The following is a 27,109-nucleotide window of genomic DNA, read 5'->3' on the forward strand; positions in this document are numbered from 1 at the left end:
TATGAAGAAAATGCCAAAACGATGACATTAATGTCATCTTTGTGGGAAGCTTTTCATGGAACACAACCAGTGTCCAATCCTTCCATCTCCAAGGGTCTGTAAGGGTGCCCACTCAGTTCTTCTCTTAAAGGGGAGCTCTGGCTACCATCCAGTGGCTACACTAACCAGATTTCTTGAACTCTGAGGAGAGAATTTATTAAGGTAAATAATTGTTAAATCTGTCAAACCAGTGAGGCTGAAGGATGCTTCACTGCAGAATATAGCACTAATAACAGGCCCCCTAATAATCTAATACTAATGTCTAATAGCTTGATAATGGCTGTATACAAGTTATGTATATGTTAATTTGAATTATTATCGTTTTACTTTGTGACATACAGAAATTCAGTAATTATTTTAAATTGTAGAAAATGTATCATTTATTATAGTTTATTTAATGATGCTCATAGTCACAAAAATAGAAAATATTAGTATCATTCTACTGCACTCATTTCCTTCAAAACAACGATAGCTGCTCTAAAATGCAGGGATGTGGCTAAAGTAAGGCTCCATCTATGAACTAAAATTCTTAGTGACATGAAAACATGAAAAATCTACATTAAACTACTAACATTCAACTACAAAAGGACAATAAGAAAAAAGAATCTATTTTTTATTAATGTATTTATTTTTAAATTTAGGCTAGAGGTTAGAATTTGGGACAGACAGTTCACAAAGGGAAGTATTTTATAAAATGATGCTTTAGTACATATTTAGCTTATTACTATCTATGTTAATGCCTTGTGTTCACATCATAACATAATCCCTGTAAACATCTAAGGTCTGAATATATCATTTTTAAAGAGTTGTTTTGTGTTTTAAAATAATTTGGTAACACATTTACAAATTTGCCTGTAAACATTTCATAATAATTTTGAATGGATCATGTATGAATAAGTAATTATTTACTATCTTGCTAAACATTTTCTTAAAACTTCCTCATTGTAAATGTGGTAATATATACCTTTTAAACATTGATTGTTATTACTTAGTCCCCATTCCAACTATGTGCTTAAAATTTGCTTCAGAATTTTAGAAATCAATTCAAATTTTAATACAATGATACCTGTGTATGTGTGTACATGCACCTGTGTAATTTCTTTGTTAAAACAAATCATTAAGAAATCTAAGTGCATCCACAGCAGCAAATTTGCATTTAAAACTTTGGTGAAATTTGAACTGAAAAATGTTTAACTACAGTAAATTAACTGGTGAACTACAATGGTGGAGTATTTGGGCTCATTTATGCTTTTAAGACAATCAGGTGTGCTGTTTGGTGGAAGGCCAATATTTATGTCTAAATGCGTTATTATATTTTTTCATCTCTTCACAATTATTCTAAAATGTAGTATATTTAGAATTTTTTTACTGGCAATATTTTTTTTGACATACATAATCTCAAGGCTTGAATTTTGTAGGCCAATCAACAACTTAATCTTATGTCTTTGCTCAGTTTCACATTCCAGCCACAAACCCTTCCATGCATTTCTTTGGTCAGCAAGGGAGTTACATTACACATGCTGACCACACGGCTGGACAATTTATAACTGACAAAACGGAGAACGGAAAAAAGTGCTTGGGCCCCTTTGAACTTCTATCAAGCCATTTTCACCAGCCTCATCCTGGGCGTCTCATTCCAAGCGGCTGGGCTTTGAAGTTTCACTCAGCGCTTGTCTCTGCCCAGAGGGCTTGACTTGGTGAAAATTGGTCAAAGGGGGATAGTGCTTATCCGTCGAGGTTCCGGAGTTGTCCGGCACCCTGTGGCTTTCAAACCCATCTGGCCAGAGAGGGGTTCACTTCTTCTTATTTTGATTTCCGGTGCCCATCGAACGTTTTCCATGCTTACATGCTTACAGACGTTTTGATTTAAAGGTTTATGTTCCCTATTAATATATTCAATATTTTCATCACCCCCACCAAGTAGTTTTCAGCAGTTATCAGGGGCTCTTAATGAAGCCACTTGAAAGGGGGCTACATTGATGAACCTAAAACATTTTGGATTGGTTAACACTTTTTGGGTCATTACATAATCCCATGCACTGTACTGCAGTCGTCCAAATCATCCACTCTTCTGTTAACCTATCAGGCTCTTGCAATAACAGCCAGTGTGCATTGCTCTCATGCTGGCAGCGACACTGCAGGAGTCCGAACCCCACAGGAGTCCGACAACTCTCTAATAAGCATAACAGAGATGAAACAGTGGGGAAACAGATTATTCAGTGGAGCCACACTACAGCTTTAATCGGGCTTGAAAGTCTGGTCCAAACCCAAACCCAGCCTGGGAATTTTCTGTCCAAACTTGACCAGAACCAACAGACAGTTTTGAGTCTAAAATCAACCCCAACTCAACAAAACTCTGAACTGACCCAAGTGTATCAAAGTTTGCTAATATTTTATTTTGACAGTCCACTGTAGATGTTTCTGTAAACAGTCAGCAACTAAGAATCACTGGAAAGTTTGTTAACAATGCAAATCTGTAGGTGTGGTTTGTAGCACTGTCACCTCACAGTAAGAAGGGTCTGGGTTCGATTCCCCGTCCGGGTACCTATGTCCTTTCTGTCTGGATATTTTATGTTCTGACCATGTTTGCGCTGGGATAGGCCCCAGCAACCCCATAACCCAGGAGGATAAACGACTCAGAAAGTGTGTGTGTAAGTAAATATGAGTAGATCATTTAGACGGGACCATCAAAATAAAGTGTGACTGAAAAACTGACCCAAACTGGGCAATCTTAACCCAAAGTGCAAGATGGCACAATTTTAGCTACTATAAAACATAAATCAATCTAGAACAAAATGATGAGATTTAGCTTCAATTTGCATTTAACCAATTTATTCTTCAAATACAGCTTTTAATCGGCATCTCAAACCTTTTTCAGTCTGGTCTAAGTTTCCATACTGTGTTATGATATGGAAAAATGCTAACATTCACCTGTTTAATGCTAAAACTCTTTTTCTAGTACTACAGATGTATATCTAGTACTATTGAATGCATAATTAGTTTTTTGGCCAAACAAATTAAACTTTCTTTTGGCTGCACTAAACTGTACTATCCTAAATTAATTCATTGTTTACGTCAAGAAGGTGGGCCTCTGTACTGTCCAGATTAAAAAGTACTGAGGAATAAAGTAAGGCGTAAAAGTAAATCAGCAGGTGAATGCAGGTAAGATCTACTGTGAGAGGTGTACTGTGAGAACCTCAGTGTAAAAGATGGGTCCCATTTGGTTCAAGCTCTGTTTTAGGACCACCCGACTTGTACACTCACTTTTCCCTTTATAAGATCTGCTTACCATGTAGGGGCTTTTGGCTGGATAAGTTTTAGGTTGATGGATATTTTTTGAAAAGTATTTTTTTCGTTTGTTACTGTGGACCCTCCTCTACTTTGACTTACTGACCACTTTATTAAAAACACTCATCATCTACCTTCAGTTATTGTCCATTTTATTAGAAACACCTACCTTGTACTTCAACTAACTGGCCACTTTATTAGAAACAGTTGCCATGTACTTCAAATAACTGGCCACTTTATTAGAAACAGTTACCATGTACTTCAACTAACTGGCCACTTTATTAGAAACAGTTACCATGTACCTCAACTAACTGGCCACTTTATTAGAAACAGTTACCATGTACTTCAACTAACTGGCCACTTTATTAGAAACACCTACCTTGTACTTCCACGAATTGACCACTTTATTAGAAACGCCTTTCTTCTATTTTCTGTAACTGGCCATTTTATTAGAAACCCCTAAATCACTTTGGGTTCAAGCTCTGTTTGAGGTTCACCTGCCTTGTATCCACATTCACTGTCCACTTTATCAGATCTGATTACCATATAGGAATCTTTGGCTTGATATGTTTTAGGTTGATGGATTGTTGTCAGTCAAATAAGATTTAAGTACATAAATATTGTTATTTTCTGCACATTTTAGTTTTATTGGATGAATTCTCTTAGCATTTTAACTGTAAATTGGTTTCAGGATAATAAATAAGCAAGATAGAATTTTAGTGTTGGCAAACTTTTTCTTTCAAAGCCTAAATAACAAAACTAAGGCTCTTATTTTGGACAAATTATTTAAAAAATCAGTTCATTGATCAGGTCATTGGAAAATACCATTATGCTTGAAGGAGGATGACCAGCTACAAGATGGAAGGCAGGATTTTCTGAAGAAACACTGAGCAAATGATCAGCTGGAGTCAGAAATGACTTGATGGCCAATTTCAGTTTTGAGGTTTTGAAATTTTAAAATAGTTTACTTTCTTTTTTTTTTAAAAGATGAAGATTCATGTTTTTATTTCTCCAGTGCAGAAAGAGTCTCTCTCATCTAGTAGACAGAGAGACAAACTCAAACGCACACACATAAAACACTCACAAACACACTCTTACACACACAGACACACACACAAAACACTCACAAACACTCTTACACACACAAAACACTCACAAACACACTCTTACACACACAGACACACACAGACACACAAAACACTCACAGACACTCTCTCTCACACATACACACATGCACCTTACATACCCCCCCCACACACTCATTCACACACACACACTCACACACAAACACACGTGCACACACACCTTACACACACACACACACACACACATAAAACGCACACACACCTTACACACACACACACACACACACACATAAAACGCACACACACCTTACACACACACACACACACACACACATAAAACGCACACACACCTTACACACACACACACACACACACACATAAAACGCACACACACGCACACACACACACACACACCTTACACACACACACCCCCCTACACACACACAAACACTCTCTTACACACACGCACACACACACATACATAAAACACTCACAAATACTCCCTTACCCACACACACACACACACACACACACAAAACACTCACAAACACTTACACACACACACACACTCACTCACTCACATTCACACACACACACACAAACACTCTCTTACACACAAAAACACACACCCACACACACTCATTCACACACACACACTCACACACAAACACTCTCTTACACACACACACACACGCGCACACACACCTTACACACACACACACACACATAAAACGCACACACACCTTACACACACACACACACACATAAAACGCACACACGCGCACACACACACACACCTTACACACACACACCCCCCTACAAACACACAAACACTCTCTTACACACACGCACACACACACATACATAAAACACTCACAAATACTCCCTTACCCACACACACACACACACACAAAACACTCACAAACACTTACACACACGCACACCCCTCCCTCCCACACACACACACTCACATTCACACACACACACAAACACTCTCTTACACACAAACACACACACCCACACACACACACTCACACACTCACACACACATACAGCCGATAAACCGCCATTCACTGATTAAAACTGCTTCTTGGGGACTGTGTTTTGGGGGGTAATCAAGGTAGAATTCTCCAGAGTACACACACACACACACACACACACACACACACACTCAAAAGCTGTGTTTACTTAGTGTGTCTCTCATCGCTCTCTAAATCACACACACATCCCACAGGATGCCAAATTAGCTCCTGTGCTCCCGCAGGTATGCTCTGCATCAGAGCCGTACAAAAACAACATATCTACCATCCAAAAACACCTCGACTGTTCAAACATGCCCAGCCACATAAAAGCCGTGCAGCTACAGATACACGTCCTAAATGATCCTATTCCCCATCTTCAGTCTTTGATGGAACTTCAGATGTACAATGATGAACGCCGCTGTAGATAATGAGGAATCCTCTCACCAAAAGAATAAAAAAACAGAACTCTAATAAATCAAATATACTAAATTAAATTCTAATAAAATTTCTAAAAATAAAAATAAAATAAAAACAAATGAAAAAAATTAAGTGGAATTTTATTAAATTAATATGTAGAATTTAATTCAAATAAAAATAATATTCAAAATGAAGCTTTAATGAACTTGACATCCAGAATGAAATTCTTGTACCATTAATAATAAAAATTGTTTTTATGAATGAACAACTAGAATAAAATTTTAATACAATTTACATTCAGAATGAAGTTTTACTAAAATCAACAAATAAAATGAAATTCTAATAAAAAAATAATTAACACTGAAAATGAAGTTCTAATTAAACCATTAAGGTATAATAACATTAATACAGTGAATAAAGCTCATTCAGTGAAGTACCTGCATCAACTGGCCACTTTCAGTAACTGTCCACTTTATTAGAAACACCTGCTTTTACTTCTATTAACTGGCCATTTTATTAGAAACACCTTTCCTCTGCTTTCACTAACTGGCCACATTATTAGAAACCCCTACCTATTATTTTCACTAACTTGCCACTTTATTAGAAACCTCTACCTTCTAACTTGAATTACTGACCACTTTATTAGAAACACCTCCTCTGCCCTTCCACTGACTGGCCAATTAGAAACCCCTACCTTCTACAGCTGACCACCACAATGGCAACACTTTATTCTTCCATGCTTCTCAGTGCTAGGCTATGAGCAGACCACTGCCTAAACATACCCAGCCTATAATGGCTCAGCGGTCAGAGACTAGAGGATGGTAAATACAAGCTGTGTAGCAGCAGAAGAGCTATAGTCTGTATACTAACAAGGTGGATCTGTAAAGCAGTGGTTTCTAGAAGCCTGGTGATTGTATTCTTAAAGACATTTCTTTGCTCTTTCAAGGAGCTTCATCATGCCTGTCCTACACGGAAGGGGATTCTAATGTAGTGGCTTCCAGAGGTCTTACAATTATGGAGCTCCTAAGTCTGATTATGTCAGAGAATAATGAGATCATCTCTGCATTTTACATTCATGAAATTCAAGTCCACCAGGATGAAGAGCCACGATAGGCCTCACTGAGCTCATTAGCAAGTGACTAGGTAGAAACTCATGAGAGGAATCTACGTACAAAAAAGGTTATATTGGTACAGGTGGTGAAAAGGTACAGATACAGGTATTTGTGATTGAATAATAAAGCAAATGTTATGCATAGACTACAGGATTCTCTGTTGTTGGGCGGACTGAACGCTGTGGTCTTTCTAACCCTTAAGAATTAGGAATTTATCAACTGAATGAACTAAATTATATGAATTATTTCTCACCCCTGCGTCTTTGAATCAATTAGAACAGTGCTGTCAAAACTATGGATTCTAAATTAATTAATAAGAATTCAAAGGCCAATTATCCAATTTTGGTCTTCTGGCCACAGAAAGCTGTTGGCATTCCTCGAGATTAAACTCGTTACTTCCCTTAATCATAGGCCCATGTTTATCATGTTTTTGCCATTGAAAGAAATTACATATTTATGTTGAGTTGATTTTGTAATATGGTACATCAAGATGACTCTAGGCTTCCAATTCTTAAATATGAACAGTAGGTTGGTCACATTTCTAAATAAGAATGAATTAGAGGCTGCATTATGTAAGTTTTAGGGATTTGAAGACCTCTCTGGTGCAAATTGCCCACAATGCATGGAGTAACATTTCGCAATTATGGGTTAGGCACTGGACCCCAATGAAAATATTAAGAAACAACTTTGCCAAAGCAGTGATGAAACTGTCTACCAAGGATGTAAGTGAATTATGAAGTTGTTTTGAGATTTGAGAAGTTGTTTTGTCAACTTACTGTTCTTCATTTTGTTATTCTTAGATTGCACTGTTTTCTTCATTCGTTCAAACATTTATTTTTTTCCTATAAGAAATGAATGGCAAAATGTTGAGAAATTCAAATCTAGTTACCACAAATTATCACAAAGGATATCTGATTACTGCACCTCATAGATATTAAATATAAAATCACACACATACTTGCATGTTTATATATATATATATATATATATATATATATATATATATATATAGTATCCCAGGTGGTTACTAAGGAGGTGTTGCAAAGCCAATGTTATGGTTTATATATATATATATATATACACCACTCGCAATAGCATAACATCGGCTTTGCAACACCTTAGTAACCACCTGGGATACAATCAAAACAGCCTATCAACACCTTTACAGCCACCTAGGATAACATAAGAATAGCCTAGCAACAACCTGATTGTCTTTGTGTCTTAGTGATGAATAATGAAGTAAATACCTTCATACCTGCTCTGAGATTCAGTGATCCAAGTCATCCATGTGTCATGGAACACCTCTTTCGTACTGACCAATCACAGGCTTTGTCTGCAGAGTTTGCCCAGCTGCCATATGTGCAACATGGCAAGCGAAGCCTCCATACGATGCCTGTAGTTGTTCATTTTTTTCCATAATTACATCACTAAGCCAGGCAAATCTCTGCAAGAAGCTGAGGTCTTTACTGTGGTCCTACACATGGCCATAATCTTAGTCCTGACCTTACCCTCTGAAGATGATTTACAGGGGGATATACGGGAGCTATCCATTTAAAGTAGTACCAAAAGTTCTTACATAGCACAACTTTCGGGAACATGAACCAAACAATTTTGTAATTTGGACGAGGTGCCAGAATGCAAGGTAGTTTGTTTTTCTGCTGGGGTCACGGCTCAAAACAGAAGCCACAATCCGGCAGGCTGAGAGATGATCCTCCTCAGAGGACATTCATGTCAGTCGTCAGCAAGGCCAGCACGGGCGCACGACTCTGAGGAAAATTTCCCAGCACCTTCCATTAGCATACAGATTGAAATCTACATCTGGCCCAAGATCGCTATCCCTCCTGCTGAAAAAAATCTGCCACTTCACAGTCGCAGAGAGAGGTGTTTAATTTTCGACTGTCCTTTCTTTCCGGCCCATAAACACTTCTTCTTATTGGAAAAATCATCAGCTGGAGAGGACGGCAAAAAGAGAAACACGACTTTTCTTGAACTGTAATATTCTGCTTCCTTTCAGCTTCATCTCCATAAATATGGAAGTAAACAGAGGCCTGCCTGGCCCGGTAATGGTGGACCGTTGTTGAATAGACAGACAAGGGAGTGCTTGGGGCATCAAGGATGGTTTTCTTTTCGTGCTTTTTGTTTGTTTTGTTTTCCTTCTTCCTTTCATCCTGGAAGAGTATTTAACAAGAACGACATCAAAGCCTCCGCACTCGTTTTGTCGTATCCAGTGCGAGAGTAATCATTCTGAAGCATAATCAGGTTACTTTAGAAACTAGCTACCTTTCATTGAATGTCACTTCTCCATCACAAGGACTTGAGGCTGAATTTGAAGGGAAAAAAAAGTGATTTTCTGTAAAAAGCCCACTTTGAAAAAGAAAGCGAAATGGATTCGTATCGTGTTGATCGAAGGTGACAGTTTCATATTGGAGTGTGAGTGAGGCTGAGCATGTGTGTGTGTGTGTGTGTGTACGTGTGGCGGAGGACCACACGGAGGGTGCTGAAAGACATTAAATATCGCTCCCCCTGCTCTCGGCTCCTCAATGAAGACAAAACTGGATAGGAGAGATGAGGTGAGATAAAGGCAGGCCGTGTCATTAATTCCCTTATCTAGTGGAGATATGGCATTTCACGCCGTAATAGCTGTCCATTTGGGCAGCGTGCCGAATACGCCCCTGCCGCTTGAGCCTCTGCTGGAGGGATATGGAGTTATTAAAGTGTAGATTTTAGCAGGGTGAAAGGATTTATCGAGGTTTCTTGGCCAACAGCAGTGAGTGATTTAAAAGCCCTGAAATCCAAATGGTAATAACTAAATGGAATAGAACGAGAGACAGACAGAATGACAGAGAAAGAAGCAGAGAGAATGGCAGTTGGTCTGAATCAGTGTTGCCAGCTTGGCAATTTTGCAGCAAATGTGGTGACTTTTTGATAGCGACTGTGACTTATATAATTATATTTTTTGACAAGAAGCTCTTATTATCTATTGGTAAGTACATTTGCTGAATGGTTCACTTTAAAACATGAGCTACAGTTCTTACCCAACAGAGTGAACAGCTACACCCATATTGCAGAGATTCAGAGAGTACGAGACTTGCTTGTTTAGCTGGTGTAAACCAGTGTTGTCAAATTGCCAAATCTGAAGCCAAATTTCCTGAATCCTTGCCTGATAGTAATGTTTTGCAACAAGGAGCTATTTTAGAGCTATTTTTTGAACATGTCTGGTGAAAACCATCCATTTTTAAGCTTCAATCCGTATCCAAAAAGATGAAAAGCCTGCCATAATACATACACTACACTAGTCATTGAGTTCAGATGTTTCAGTCACACTGATTGCTGACAGATGGATGAAGTCAAGCAGACAGCCGTGCAGACTCCATAGGCAAACACAGGGTCATACTGAAGAGCTCAGTGACTTTAAACATAATGCTGTCATAGGATGTCACCTTTGCCACAAGTCATTTTATGACATTCCTGCCTTGCTAGAGCTGCCTTGATCAACGGTATGCATCTGGGAGCAACAACTGCCAAGTGCTGAAGGGCACGCTGCATAAAAATAGCCTGTCCTCTGTTGCGTCACTCACTACAGAGCTCCAGACTGCCCCTGGGAGCAACGTCAGCACAAGATCTGGGTGTCAAGAGCTTCATGACATGGGCATACAAGATCACTATGTACAAATCCAAGTGTGTGCTGGAGGGGTGTTAAGCACACCACTACTGGAAATGTGATATCTAGACCCCTCTTTATCTGGTAATCTGATGGACAAATCTGAATTTGGAGGATGCCAGGAGAACATTGCCTTTTGGAATACATAATACCAACAGTAAAGTTTGGTGGAGGAGGAATAATGGGTTGGGACTGTTTTCCAGGTCCCTTAGACTACGTTTACACAGCAGGTAAAAGTGGCCCAATCTTTTCTCTCAAATGTGACATAGATGGGTGTCTGTGTGTCAGTGTAAACAGATAAACACACTGAATTTAACATTTTCAACTCCGATTTGAGACCCTTTCATATGTGGGACTGAAATCTGATCCGTATCCAATCTGCAGCAATGTGACTCAGTCTGGACAGCCAGATCGGAATTCATACGTCTTTTACATCAGTCAAAATCAACATTCATCTAATTTCGTGCTGCTGAGACTCATATAAACATTCGGGCTGATGTTTCTATACCAACAAATTAGAAGAGACGTATCGCAACAGCTCCAGGTTCTAAGAGGTGCTAATGATATGGCTGAACGCGACCAGAGGTGACCGAGGCTGCAGCATAAAAAAAGTTTATAGAATCTGAGGACGTGAACCAAATAAGTGGCCTGACCGAATAACATGCCCCTTTCACGGCAAACTCAAACAGATTGTGAGTGATGAGCCCAGCTGTCAATCATTGAAACTTCATAATCGCTCCTGTGATGCTGGTGAAGATGAAACTGAAAACTCCAGGAGCGACAGGCGTTCAGTGGCCATCATCATTCTTAATCTCTGGATGAACCACATGAAGCATTGCTCTTTTGCGCATGTGAGTCATTTTAGGAGCTGATCTGTTCAGACTGATGTCTCATACAGATCACATTTAAAAGATAGTGTGAACCATCAAACAAATAAATCAGATTTGCGCCACTTTTACCTCCTGTGTAAATGTAGCCTTAGTTCCAGTGAAGGGTGATGTTAATGCTACAGCATACAAAGACAGTTATATGCTTCCAGCATTGTGGCAGCAGTTTGGGGAAGAACCTTTCCACTTCCAGCATGACTGAGCCCCTGTGCACAAAGTGAGCTCCATAAAGACATGGTTTGACAAGTTTGGTTTGGAGGAATTCCAGTGGCCTTAACAGAACCAAAACCAGAACCATTAGCACACAGAAGAACTAGAGCTCTGCATTTAACCCATCCATGCAGTGAAACACCCACATACAAACACACTAGTGAACGCACACACTAGGGGTTAGTGAGCACACTTGCCCGGAGCGGTGGGCAGCCCTATCCACAGCACCCGGGGAGCAGTTGGGGGTTAGGTGCTTTGCTCAAGGGGACTTCAGTAACATACTGTCAGCTCAGAGGACCAAACTGGCAACCTTCCGGTCACAACTTCCAGCTGGTTCCCTAACCTCCAGCCTACAACTGCCCCCAGAACTGCCATCAACCCCTCTGAACAGCTACAGGGATGAATTTGAACTCTCATTTGACTGAGTGGGCACAAATTCACACAGACACACTCCACAATGTTTGGAAAGCAATAGCCACGAGTTTGGAATGGCATGTCCAACAAGCACATATGGATTTGATGGTCAGGTATCCATATACTTCTGGCCATACAGTGTATTTACGTCTTCAGCTTTTCCTTCCTTGTATCACATCAAAGTAGTTGCCATGTTCCACCAATCAAAGTAAGTCAAATAAAGAAAAAGTTAACTTATGCCCCTGGCTATATTAAGCAAAATTCATAACATCATATCATTGAAAATACAGAACTCTCATTTTCCTGTAATCTTCCATCAAAATGTCATGACGGTTTGCCCCACCTCTAAAACATCTTCTGTTTTTTGATTATGCCATCTGTGCGCCAGCAGGCAAGGAAAACTATCTGAATCAATAGCATTCTTTCTTTGTCCACATAATCTTCATTCAGTTAACTCAGAGAGCCTCCATGGTACCATGTTTGATTTGGCAAAGCATCATATTATCCGGGGAAATTTTGATTTCCCAACCACATTGTCCATTCAACAAGGAAAACATGCAAAAATGTGTTGTGTTTCAGAAAAGTGAGACATCTTCACAAAGAAAAAAGAATGTACCACCAAGAAAGTGTCCTAAGACAAGCTTCTACCTAATTAAACAGAAGGTTCTTCAAGAGTTCTTTAGGAAAGGAAATGGTTCCGTAGTGGGACTTCCATATCAGTCTCCAAACCTGGTCCTGGCGAGCTACTTTTTTGAGTTTGGCTCCAACTTGTACCCAGTAAGCTGCACTACCCCTTATTTAACTCTAATCCATCTGATTCAGCCAATCAGGGACTTGGGAAGAACAGGTGTGACAAAGTATGTTTGGAACTAGGCTCTTCAGGAAGGTACAACTACAATTAGTAGTCTCTGTCCTGTAACTAGTGTCCAGTCACCCTTCCACTTGGTTCAGTGGTCCAGTATGCCTAACGTTATGTCTATCATTAGCATTCGTTGGCTTTTTTTTTGATATTTGGTATGTTTTTGTGAAAGAAAGTAAACTTTTTGGTCTTTTTCAGCGGAAGGTGAAACACTGGTCCGAATGGTGCCCTGCTCATTCTCTGAAGGTCTATGCCACTGAAAGCAGCACCTGGTCAGCTGTCAGAAGTGCATCTTGTCAAAAAACACTCCTCAGCCACCCAGGGCTTCGGCTTTTAAGCAAAACACACCTTGCTCCAGCGCCCCTTTCACCCGGAACAATCTACACTTGCAGCGCCTGTCACAGAACACCACATGGTGCTGTGTCTCAACAAAGGCTTTCTACTGAGAGCCTGAACTAGTGTGGCTACTGCTGGCGTACGGGGAAGTCATGCAGAAGCCAAATTGTGTGGAATGAAAAGCAGCTGCGAGGAGATTTCATCTAGCACAATAAGGAAAGCTTGGATGATTGATCCCCGTCTTGATAGCTTTCTCAGACTGAAGTGCTAAACGCCTCTGAGGAGGTTTTAGTGTGCCGTTCATCATTTTTATGCTTGAAAATAACAGGGCCCCCTTTTTCGGAGACCGGATTGCCCTTAGGCTGCTTGATCACTAAGGAGAAAGTGTCTCAAATCTGGATGGAAATACATTAGCAACGCAGTTATGTGCACATGCACGGGATTAGAATGAATCGCTCTGGAAGAAGCATCTGTGTTTTTGGCCACACAGCAGAAAATAAGGCATCGTGCAGCAATACGCAGCGAATAAATAAGCTAAAATCAGTCGATGCAAGCGAGTGCTTCTTTTAAGAGCGCTTAGATATGCCATAGCGCTGCAAGCTGCTTTCCTCTTCTGGCCCATTAAGCATACAGAACAGAGCGTGAGTTGGTGTGTATGTGTGTGCGACTTCCACACAATGGTTGAGCTGGCAGAGGCATCTTAAATCTGCCTACTTGTCACAGTGGCTTATACTGTTTGGCCATGCTTGATTTACATTAGCAGGGCTGGTACATGGCGAAGATATCTATGGATTAGCGATAATGTCCTTCTGTACTGGAATACAGAAGTAATGACAAAACAGAAGATCCGATGCTTCAGCTGGACCTGGATTTTTCCTGTTTGCCACAGTGCTTCATATTGTTTAGCCATGCTTTCCAGTGGCCCTACATTAGCAGTGCTAGTTCATTATGAATGTAGTTATGGATTGCAGCAGAAGGGAACCCTCAGGCCCTTCTAGGCCTTCAGAAAAGGCCTAATGGTTTCTGTGAAAATCAAATCTGTCATTTTCTAGTTCATTTCTATTTAATAGAGTCATTATGTTCTGGAAGTATTCATAGTATTTGATTATATCACTAAAACCGCCTAGTCGTTGTGGTGGTGGGCGAGCTATCACTCTGATTGAGCTGGTCTCAATCCAATACAGCAGATCCAGCCCTGCAGGTGGATAAAAATACAGCAAAATAGACCAGAATAACCCCCCAAAAAGAGAAAAGATATGAAGGTGCTTTAGATGCAGTCTCCATAAAATGCTATAAGGGGGACAATTAGCTACATTGGTGGACTGGATCCGTATAGCCTGCATATCTCCATATTTTATGAAAAATAATAAAAGTGGAAACCTGTCAAGGCTCTTAAATAATAAACTCATAGTTTTGTATAAAGCTTATGTCAGCTTCTTTTTCACTGGCTTCTCATTTGAATTTTCTGTTCCACCTTAAAAGGTGCTGCAGTAATGCTGAGGTGCGTTAGAATAAATTCCGAAAGCTGGCAAATATGAACATTAGCTTACCTCAATAAATGCATCCATATACATTAATTAAAGACTTGATTTGCCTCATTAAACGCATTAATCTGCCTGAATAAATGTATCAATGTACCTCAATAAAGGCACCAATTTACCACAATAAATGCATTGATTTGCCTCAATAAGCGCATTAATGTACCTCAATAAATAAGATGAGCGGCTAACAAGAAGCTCACTGGCTGATCGAACGCTACGTCCCAAATCTCACATTTCTGTACTGTTTTCTGCATACTATGTAGTGTATTAGTATGCAGTTTGGGACAGGAAAATAAGAGTGGGAAATCCCAGCCACTTAGATTTCAGCATTCATTTATCACTACAGCAACAAATCAAATGAGATCAAGACAATGCACTTGATTTGAAAGCGTTTTACTGCTTTTGATGGATCGGTTATGGCTTTGTTATCTCATTGTTATAAACAGCCATAGCACTACTGAATAAACAACACTGGAAAAATATCAATTGTTTTAACACTCCTATTTCATTCAGTTTGGTTGGAAACAACCAAAAGTAATCTCGGAACACCAAATGGAAAACTTTCCAACTGCGATTGATTTTGTCTGTGGTATCTCAGTAGAAATGGCCAAGCGAACATCCTCATTGGTTAGCACTTTAGAAGAACAAAGGAAGGCCAACTGTGTGGAATTGACCACAAATCCGATTAGAAAGTAACAATGGAATCAGTCAACTATCGACCAGTGTTGGTCAAAAATGTAACCCAAATCTTACCAATGAAGAAAGAATGTTGCTTTAATGCATAAAGGGTTTCATGTGGGTGGAACCAAAGATATGAGGAAATGTCACTTTTAGGCTTTCTGGAAGCTGTAGATACATCACTGACCACAAGTATGAGTGGTAGCCTGGCCAATGCCTATCAGTCAGATAATTAGACATGGAAAACAGAGGCACTTGTTCTTCTTGTCAGGGTTCTTTACTAAAGAAGTCACAGTAAGACTTATACAAGGTGAATTTTATGTACATAAGTCTGTTCCAAGTTTCAAATAAAACATGGAATGCCTTATAAGATTTTTTTTCTAGAATGTCCAAAAAATGTCATCGTTAGATGCTAACATACTCCCAGAATCCCATAAAGATGCTCGCAGAAAATAGCATTATTTTTTTATTTAGTTCTGACATTTATGGCCTGAATTGAACGCTTAGCTCTAGTCATCACCACTAGACACAGTGGTACAGTGGTATTTTTTATCCATGCTTGATTTACATCAGCATTACTAGTACATTGTGGATGTAGGTGTGGATTAGTGACAAGGTCACTTTGTACTAGACTACAGAAGTTATAATATTACAGAAGACTGATCGTCACAGTTTGGCTACACTGTTATCTTCCTATTAGCCATTGAATCTAGCCATTGATTAGTCATAATGTGTTGGCTTATTGGTCATATCAGTTCGCAAAACAAGCTTTGGGATATGATCAATATTGCTTGGGTCATTAGCTTGAGGTCTGCTGTTGTAATAGCGATTTTGTGATGCTATCTTTGGGCCATGTTGTGTGGCTAACTCGACTGAATCATACTGTAGCTTGAGCCGTAAATGCAAAGCCATGGTACACGTTGGACTTTTTTCATCCTGCCTACCACTTTCCACTGACCGTTTCTTGCTCTTTTCTCAGTCCATCATGAGGCAGAGTTGCCGTCCTACAGCGCTGATGGAGCAACCGTGGGTTAAGACCAGAAGTAGTGTTCAGCGGAAGAACACTTGAACCAAGAGCCCTTCAGTATTAGGTTAACATCTGTTTTCCTCACCTAGGAGACTTCCAGCTTCACCATGTTCTGTTTTAAGATATGAAGCCCTGACCTCAGAGTTTTCATTCAGAGTGATGTGAAGAGACCAGAGACGGTCTGAAGTGTGTATGAGTGAGAAAAAGGAAGAGCGAACAAAGGGGAAATGGGAGGCTGGGTTAAGAGTGAAGGCGTTACCTAACAAAAAAAGAACAAGATTGAAATTCAGTGCTGATGGTAGGAAAGCTGTACTTCTAAATTCTCTAAAACAGGGAAGAAAGGGAAAAGGTGTGGTGCCCTTCAAACGTACCTTCGTAGGCTGAGCTTGGAATGAAAGAAGCTACTAATGATACTAAATCCCTGATCGTAGCCCATCTGTGGGCCAAGACTGTTTGCTTTGTTACTGTCATGCTTCCTGGTTCTCATTCCTTTAAGGACTCCACTTCCCAGAATACCAGAAAGACACATGACTTCACCGGCCAATCACGAGCCACCCAGCAGATCACAGTCACCTTAACACTGATTACTATAACCCATATCGCCATGCCTGTTTGTTTGCACCATTACATTGTGAAGTAGTGCCCTGGTTGTTCAGCTGTTATTTTGTCTGATTGCTGTTCTGCTTATGACCTTGCATTGTTTCCTCATTACCAGTTCTCATCTTTGTCCTTTTGGCTTAGTCTCCTTGTGCGTTTTTGCTTTTCGGTTACAACCCTTGCTTGTTTATTCAACTCTGTCATCGTCCATGTATTTTATTTGGTTTATCTTGTTGCTGCCATAGTCTGGTGGTCACCATGTTACTTCAGTTCATCTTTCTCTCAATAAACCACCTCTTAACAAATGCCATCAACCCAGCGTTACAATTAATATGTAGAATCTCACAAAATAAGGCCAAGAAATGAACAAAATGACAAAAAATCATGTTGGAATCTGGTGCTGAATAACATGCGAGTCTCAAATGTGCAGAATTTTGTTCATGTCATCATTTATTAATCTAAAAAATGTCTTCATCTGTGTTAGGATGTGGTTGTGTGTGTGTTTTGTGAGTGGAGGGTGGGGTTACCAGTACCGTGAAGGTTCCCCCTTGAGTTCAGTGCTTTGTACATGCCCCTTCTGCTGGTGTTTAATATCAGAGCTCATCACGCAGCAGAATCATGGCCTCCCCTGTGTCTTAATCTACACCGATGATACTCTTCTAATCTGTCCCTGTGGTGGTACACTTTTGTCTCTGGGATGGTACCTTCTTTGGTACTTTTAGTTAGGGGACATATTTGGACCGTAATCTATTACAGTAGTTTTTTAGAAGCCATCTCTAGGCTTTTGTTGTATTATTTCTTAAATATTAGGTCATGAGAAGGTACGAATGTGAACCCTTACACATAAAAGTCATTGAGGTACCTTCTAATGTATATTTACATCGTTTGTACCTTGATGAATGAAAGATGTACCTGTATTGTACCTTTTTTGTGACTGTATACTGACTTGACGAGGCATAATGAAGGCATTCCAAAGCCATTATAATCCCCAAGTTCTGAAGTGTTACGATTAATTTCAAATAGACTTGTTTACGTGGTTTCCGCCACTATATTCCATACTGGAATCTATTCCGAAACGGACAGACATCAAGATCGCTGCTGCTACTACAGTTATATTTTTCGTTCATCAGGGTACAAACAATGTAAATGTACCGTTAATAGTGCAACAGTGGTTTTAAGGTCCAGTTATGAAGCTTAAATACATTTTTCCAGGTGAAAAGTTCGCATTTGTACCTTTTCACAACTTCTTGTTTTAAAACAGAACAGTAGAATAAAAGCCTGGAGGCAAGACGGGGTGTGTGGAGTCAGTACAGCTTAGAAAACATCATTTTAATTGATTATGGTTTTGGTTATGTTCCCTGGCTAAAGGTACTGAGATGTACCCTTGAAGGTATCGCCCCAGTGACCGTTTGGCACCTTTTTCCTGAGAGTGTATTTTCAGCTATGCAACAACCATTTTTATAGATACTCATCACACCATACAGTGTTGGAAACCAGTGGTTTAATGGGAACCAAGGACATTTTATCAGGAGATGTTTCAGTCTGCAGACTAGAAAGTCTTGCAAGCTGTTAATGAATCTTTCACTTTCACTCCAGTCTTATTCCTTCAGCCGGAGAAGTGCTAATCCTGAAGGGACAAAACTAATCCTCCTCTCACCTGAGAGACAGAGACCGAGAGATTGAAGGAGAGAGAGAGAGGGAGTGAAAAAAGAGAGAGAGGGAAGGAGATGGTACACGAAAGTAAGTAGGTGAAGAAAGGGCAAGAGAACGGCTAGAGAACAGAGACCAAGATTCAGAAAGTGAAAAAGAGAGATAGACCGATAAGACCAAGCCAGCTTTTACTCTCTCGCTCTTTGAAGTCTGAGAGAGTTAAAGTCCCGTCTGATGTCCCGGTGCTCGGGAAAGCAGAGGGATCACTGCGGGTCGTTCATGCTACATGAGCTTGTGTAACCCATGGCAGGAGAAAGAGATTGCTCATTGTGTCATGCTGTGATTTCTACTTATATATCATCTGACCCCTCAATGGTTTTCACCTTGAAGTGCCATAGTAGGGAAATTCACATTCACCATATGAGCTCTGAAATGCAAACTTTAGAATTAATAAGAAGGGAAATGCTAGGGTGCAAAGGGCACATTCCATGTCCACTTTAGAAACCATACCTTTTTCTATTAAGCATCCACTCCCTGGTCATTTTATAAGCTCAGACTGTAGCTCATCTGTTGCTGCATGTGTGTTAGCAACCCACTGCCCCTTTATCGTTTGTTCGTTGTTGGTCTCTGACCACAGGATTGCTGCTGAGCAGGTATTATTTGGGAGCTGAGGCCTATTCTCACAAGGTAGTGGCAGAAGTGCCATCTCGGTCGGCATGTGTTTTAAATGGGTCAACTTGGGTTCCACCAGCTTGCACTGTTCTTGCAAACCCTCATCTGCTGCAGGACTGTTACGTCCTGTGTCTGGACGTTTCCTTTCCTCTCTCTCTCGGAGTGTTTTCTGGTGGACGTTGCTGCATGACTGACGTTTCATTTTTCCCGGGAACTTGTTCCAGTTGGCGCTGGTTATAAAAGGCCTTTGATGTTGAAGCCATATGGAGCGGCTTTTTTATTATTCGGTCTCGCACGGTTCCACTCCCCTGGCTGCCCTCCAGTTGACAGAGCAGTTGTTGTTCATTTGCTGGCCTACAGGTACCTGTGGGCCAGTGAAGATACTTTTTAAATTTTGTTTCTTTTTTTAAGACGTTGGGGTGGCCTGCCCTTTTTGTTTACCTGGTGGACTTTGTTTACTAGTAGTGTAGTGAGGGTAGTGTTTTTATAATTTCCTTTCCCTTTCTTTTGTTACTTAAGCTAGTTATATTGGTTTATTGTTATTAGGCTTTTTTGTTTATTATTTTGGGCCTTGGGCCTCCCTAAAGTTATGTTTCCTTTTTTTTGGTTTCCTTGCTTCAGTTGACTGCTGAGAATAATTTTGATGACTGCATGAAAGTGCAAAGCATCAAATAAATTGTTAAATCTGTATTTGATGTGTATATTATTATTATTTATTAATTAGATATTTTTTGTTCTGGTCTGGCAGTCTTGCTTCCTCTTTGTGCGTCTTACCCCTAGGAGACCCAAGTACCACCTGCCTATGGAGATTTCCCATCACCTGTTACAGATGCATGCACTGAAAATCCTGTCAGTAAAGCACTGATATCTATGTGAAACCGTCATATTGCATAATGTGGTTATAACGCAGTTCATGTTTTTTTACACATTTAAGGTCTCTTCACCTGAACCTCGATTCAGACATGTGTCAAAAAGTTCACTCAAACACTTGTGTAACTATTGATATGTTGCACAGCAAAAGCACTTTTCCCCAAAGTATAGCATTATTTTGATTTTTGCAGACTTTTGCAGTGACAGATTCTCTTGACCAATTTCTGTTGGCATGGCAACAACCAAGATGCTGGATTAGGAAATAGAACTGGACTGTGTTTCCCAAAAGCTTCATTGGGCAATCACCCTACTAATCACGTCCCTATCATGTAACTGTTATTGCATTTGAAGATGTTCTGACCATTTGTTCTGACCAAAAACCACAGCAAAGTTATAAAAAACATATCATGTTTCCTTCAGTGTATGTAGTTTTGATGTGGAAAAAAAAAATGTGTTTTCCATTTTAGTGTCTTGTCCTGTCACTACCCCCAGGTCAGGCTTAGCAGTTAGCAGCAGTGATGGCAGAACAACTAAACAGAGCCAGAACATCCAATGAACAGAACACAATAACATTTGCTTAATCTGATAAATCCTAAAAATGGTGAGCGGAACCTGATATTGAGGGTGTTTTATGAGTCTATTCGTAACACAAATGATTTACTTCTTTTTTGGTGATATAAAACCCATTTGATACCAAATTCTGGGCTTCTTTAATTTGCTTTTTGTCTTCATTTCGCAGAATTGTTATCAACAGTAACATCAAGGATCTGACTGGGTTGCAGTGTGAGTACCGTAGATCATCAACAAATCTTGTTAGACTTGCTAAAGTTTTTATCACTGGACAAAAAAGGATATGTGCTAAGCTTATTGGAGCTCAAATAGAGATATAAGCCATAATAGATCATAGAAAATCCATAGTATATTTGGTCACGTTAGCATTGCATACTGAAAACTACTGTTTGAATCCCTGCCTGGGCAGTAACAAGAGGGAAAATTGCTCATCATTTCATCAGCATTTGATTTGGATCATTCTGAAACAGGATTACACTCTTTTTCTTGATCTTTACCATAAATTATTTTAAGTCTATGTCAAATTCATGGTGTCCTTTTTTTTCCAGAGTTATTTTTATAATTTAGATTATATTTGATCAAAGTACCAAAGTTATATATGATGTACAGTTAAAATATGTAGTTTATAATGTAATGTAGTCTCCTGTGAATTTACAGTGCAATGCATAGAACATGATGAAGTTAATATTGCATGAGGAGCTCATATAAATTGCATTAGCCTATGGTGACTAATTCTCTGGCATTGCTTTGTGTGTGAATTGTGAGAGTGTGGGCTTGAAGTCCGCAGAGACTGAATAGCTTGGAGTGCGTATATCTGTGTGTGTGTCTGTGTGTGTGTGTGTGTGTGTGTGTGCCCACAGGCACAATTCAGTGAAGCTGTCCATGTGTTATCTGCTGATTGGGCTCTCTAATAGGAGCTGGTCATTATCAGACACAGGCCGCTGTCTTGTCTTTGCTGACCGCTTATGCAATAGTGTCTCCAGCTGCTGAAATGGTACAAATAACAGCACTACCATTCTGCTTGAACAAGATATGTGACATACAGTACTAGTCGATAGTGCACACACACACCTACTCATGAAAGCTTTTGTTATTTTTACTCTTGTTTTCAATAAGAAACAGTCATGAAACGGTGAAATAACAAATGACAAATTGGCTAGCAGCACAAGGTTGTGTGCAGTATGTTTTACTTGCAAGTAGTGCTTTACTTTGCTTGTGGTATTCCTTAGAGCACTGAGACTTAAGATGTGGCATCAACCAGAAAACAGATGCTGTTAGCCTTGTTATCTATAATAACCTTAACCAAAAACATCAGGGCAGCCACAATGGAGAAGCTTTGCTGGTATGATTTTAAAATAAGACTTAATATATAGAAAAAAATAACTCTTATTAAGGGTTCATGATTGGTTTAAAATTAGTTTATTAATGGCCATTAATTAGGCCATAAAGACAGATAATAAGCTCTTATAACACATATACAATCTTCCTTCTGCTGCCTCCATCTTGCCCTATCTACTGCCTCCTCTACTTTCACTCCAACCATCTCCATGTCCACCTTCACTACATATAACACATATACAATAAAAAGGGCAAAAGTGAGCTGTTTACCTAATAGCAAACCTTTATTCATACTTTTAAAGTCAGATTTGGATGTTTACTTCGTATATTTATAGGGTAACACTTTACTGTAGGGTACAGTTCATAAGGCTGCATGACACCCAAGCTTGTCATGACAACTGACATAGACCTACATAAATGTTTATCTATTCCATGCTTAATAATGTTTATTTATTATTAATTTCCAATAGGTGTCATCTTTATGACTTAAATAATAACCCTTAACAAATCCATTTTACACCATTCATTTTAAGGCTTTACAGGGTTAGTCCTATTCTAAAATGGTACTGTTTTATCTAATAGCTTTTTAAAATAATAATCAACAATCAACATTGTCAACAATGTACATTTAAAGACATTAGCAATGTATGTTAAAACAAATGCTGTATGAAACAGTTATCCTGAAAACAAATATTCATAGCGGATTAATCTACAGGTTATTAAAGACTATTTAAAACTGATATAAAGCCAACTGACAATTGGTTTACAACTAAACTGTGCCCTGAAAATTCTCAAGCTACAGATCCATCTATTCATTTGAATAGAAAAAAATAAAAGATTCCCTCCCTCCAATTTAGTCCTTTCCAGTTCCCACCATACTCCATTCACACAGACAAACTAGAAGGGTGAATGCTAGCCCACGAGAGACCCACGAAGCTCCTCCATATCTTTTTAAACTGCTACTAATTCAACAGAATTGGACAAAATGCTCGGAGGAGAATGTTAATGGCTAATTCCGTCAGTGTGATAGGTGGAAAGGGAGAGTTCTACCCATCAAGAGAGAACAAGGACAATTATGCCTTCTTGAATTCCTGGCCATGGATAAGTGTGGTACCACCAGGGAACAATCTCATGATGATAGGTAGCCAAGTGTTTAGGTGGTTATGCCACTCAGTAGCCCACCCTTGTAGTTATCTATGTACCTCACCATAGCTTGTCCTCCTTATACTCCTCATTCTTGATGAAGGTGTCGGATGATGTGGTAGATACCACTGATCATGATCTTTGGCAGATCCTGGAAACATCTTGTGTAGAATGTCATCGTGTAGTACCAACTAGGCCGGGCTAGTAACGTTATCTGAGGTGACTTAGCATTTGCATTTGTCTGTTTATCTAAAAGATTGACTGCCTTCCTCAGTGTAAATTTAAAACTGAATGTGATCTACTGTGGCTCTCTGTGGTCTCACTTTGGCTCTAATTTAATGTAATAATGGCAAAATGTTGCCATTATGATACACTGAGAAACTAAACCGTGCTCAGAGTCGCTGAGTGCCAATGTCTCTCAACAAGGAATGCATTACCTTTTGAATGAATACCTCCATTAAAAACAACCGTTTCCAATTTTTGGACCCTGCGCATCACGTTGCAGCGCATCCGGTGTGTGGTGGCCTTTACTGGAAGTTAAACTGTGCCATCTTGTGCAAGAAGCCAATCAGTAATTTTGACCCATTGGGCTATTTATTCTATGCCTACCAACAACACACTTGATTGGCTCACATTAACAAGGGGACACATTTCACTATTTCACTTTTAACAAGAGACACATAGTATCCAGAATGATGTAATGTTTGTAGTTCAATATCTAACCTTCACTACTGATTATTTCACTTAAAAGTTTTGTTTCATGAAAAGTACATTTAATCTTTAACTTGTGCTGTATCATGTTACACTCTGGGACAGATGGACCAGGCTGTGTTTGACACATGAACAGGCTTTTTTACCCCCATTTTTCGTTTGTAAAAACAGTCCAAATATATGGAGTTTCTAGACAATCCGAAATTCCATTTTTTCTCCCCACAATGTAGGTTTCCAAGTGTCAGAGTGTTGAGCCACCACTCTCAGACTCTCAGCCTCGATTCTTTCTCTCTCGTTCTCCGCTCTCTCTCCATCTCCCTCCCACTCTCTGTCACTTTTTTGGTCTTAGTTATCTCTCTCCCTCTCACTCTCTCCCTCTCACTCTCTCTCTCTCTGGGACTCGTCCTCCGCGGCAGGTCCGAGATCAAAGTGCTAACCACTTCTACATGTCCAGCCAGTAGCATCACTTTTTCTATCAGCTCTCAGCTGCCCAATGACAAAAGTGTATTGGAAGGGGCGTAAAAAAAAGGCCAGATTGGCTGCAGATAGAAAAGTGAGATTGTTCTTCCTCGAGAGAAATGAGAGTTCTTTTTTCCCCTTCTTCTCCTTCCTGAAGGGTGGTGGGCTGAGCGGCAGCTGACAAGAACAAGCCTCACGCACTTCCCCTAGTGGAGAGGTCAAGCGGGGTCTGGCGGCCTGCCGCGAAAACAACATCAGAGAAAGAAAGAGCGAGAGAGTGAGTGTGTCCGAGAGATTATTGTGGGGGAAACAGCTGGTGGGGAGAAGGCAAGAAAGAAGGTGGAAGGAAAAGAAAGGGGGAGTGCTGGCAGAAAGAGAAATGAGGAAAAGGACAGCACAAGGATGCAAGGTTTTTTTTCTTTGTTTTTCTTTTTTTTTTTTGGCCAAAGGGCAGCGTTTTTATTTTGATGTGCCTAGTATATTTCTTTGTTTCATGTTAGCACCAGGGCAACTCTCAATGTAACACATGTTAAATTGTCACCCAGATTAACCTATGATGACAACCATCAGCTGATGGGCTGAAATAGGGGAAAACACAAAGTTATTAAGGCAAACTGGGAATCTACTGAATTTGCTTGGTTGCCTTTATGCTTACATTCTTGTCAGTCCTACTCAGATAAGGGCCAGCAGCTTTGGGTAATCTTCACATCACCCATTATAGTGGTAAAAAAATGTGATAACAGTGATTTTGATCATAGCATGAGTGTTGGTGCTGGACAGCCTGGATTGAGTATTTCTATAACTGCTGATCTCATGGGATTTTCACACACAACAGTCCCTAGAGTTAACTCGGTGATAAAGCCATCCAGTTCGCAAAGGAGAATGACCAGACTGGTTCAAACTGACAGAAAGGGAATGTTAACTTAGGCAACCTCTTGGTACAACTGTGATGAGTAGAAAAGCATCTCAGAATGCAGAACACATCCAACCTTGAGGTGGATGGGCTACAACAGCACAAAATCACATCGGGTTCAACTGCTGTCAGCCTAGAGCAAAAAGATGAAGCTGCAGTTGGCGCCAAAACTGGGCAGCTGAAGACTGGGCAGATGTAGCCTAGAGCCAGAATTTGGCACCAACAACATGACCATAATACTGGGAGGACATACCCAGAGTTTACCCAGAATATACTTTATTAACATGAAGTTCACAAGTTCAGTCTTTACTGCTTCTCATGTTCTGGACCCCGGGGAGGTCAGCCCCTCATTCTGAGAACACCAGCAACCTCTTTATTTGGTTTCTTCCTTTTTTTTCCTTTTGTCTTTTTCTTACTGAGGGCTTCTTGACAGCTACACATCCTGTCTGAACTTGTTGTTAGGTATCTTAATTTTCTCTGAATCTTTTAATCATTTTTTTAGCTTTAGTTTTAGAAACTGACAAGTTTCTCAGAAATGTCTCCTATGAAATAGATAACTTGTGGGTGTTTTGACTGAAAGTTAAAGGCATGACTTTTGCAGCGTACTGTGAAAGGACGTACATGGTATAAACAACTTTGAAAGGACTGATCAGTAGGAATACAACTTTAATCAAGATTTCTCTTCTTCTTTCCACCTTCCTTGATCGATCATATCTTAGGGCTGAGCACTTGCCCTTAAATGGCCAGAATTCTGCCCCAGGTCTCTTCTCTTCTGTTTGATGAGCTAAGAAGTCAAGCTCAGCTGCCATCTGTTTTGAGGCTTGTGGCCAGCCCAGAGGAGCTAAAGCTACATGTTCACCTCGCACCACTGCAGAGAGCACACCCCGAGCTGTTTACACCTTTCACCAGGCATTGATTTTGACCGGTGCTGCTGGGTAAGGTCTGTATCACAACTGTGACAAATTAGAGATCCTGCAGCTTGCAGAATGCCAAAGAAGGCTCACATCAGCCAAGAGGACTGAAAGTTCTGGACTGTTCTGAGCAGGTTTTGACAGTGTATAAGTATCTTAGGGCCTACAGCTTTGCAAAAGTGGTCAAATCTTGGTTGAAAAATGCTATGTTGGCTTTATACCCAAGGGGTACAGCTTCTAGCTTTCCATCCACAGTTTGACTAGTTTGTTCTGCTCTAGGCTTTTTCAGCAAGGTACTCTGTCCCCTCAGGGCCTGTATTGAAAATAAGAAGTTCCCACATCACTTTCCCTACTTTAGCACTCAGATAAAGGGCCGAGTGAGCACCAGCAGACCTGGATGCAATTTATCCCTCGAGTTTCCATGGATATCTTTGATGACCTCCTCAGGCCAAGTCTACAAATGTAAAATGGAATGCATTACCAATCAGAGGGGCTTGTAAATTTTGTGGCCTGGCACTCATGATATTATCAGTGGGAAGCATCAAAGCCCAGCATCTCTATTTCACTCTATTTCTGAGGGCCTGACAGTGTGCTAAATTATGAGTTCACTAAAACATCACAGAGAATATCAATGACTTGACACAAGACAAGAACGCATGAATTTGTGGATGCAGTGGAATGTGACTCTCTACATTGCCT

Source organism: Pygocentrus nattereri, chromosome 17 (genome assembly GCF_015220715.1).
Source record: "Pygocentrus nattereri isolate fPygNat1 chromosome 17, fPygNat1.pri, whole genome shotgun sequence".
Lineage (NCBI taxonomy): Eukaryota > Metazoa > Chordata > Actinopteri > Characiformes > Serrasalmidae > Pygocentrus > Pygocentrus nattereri.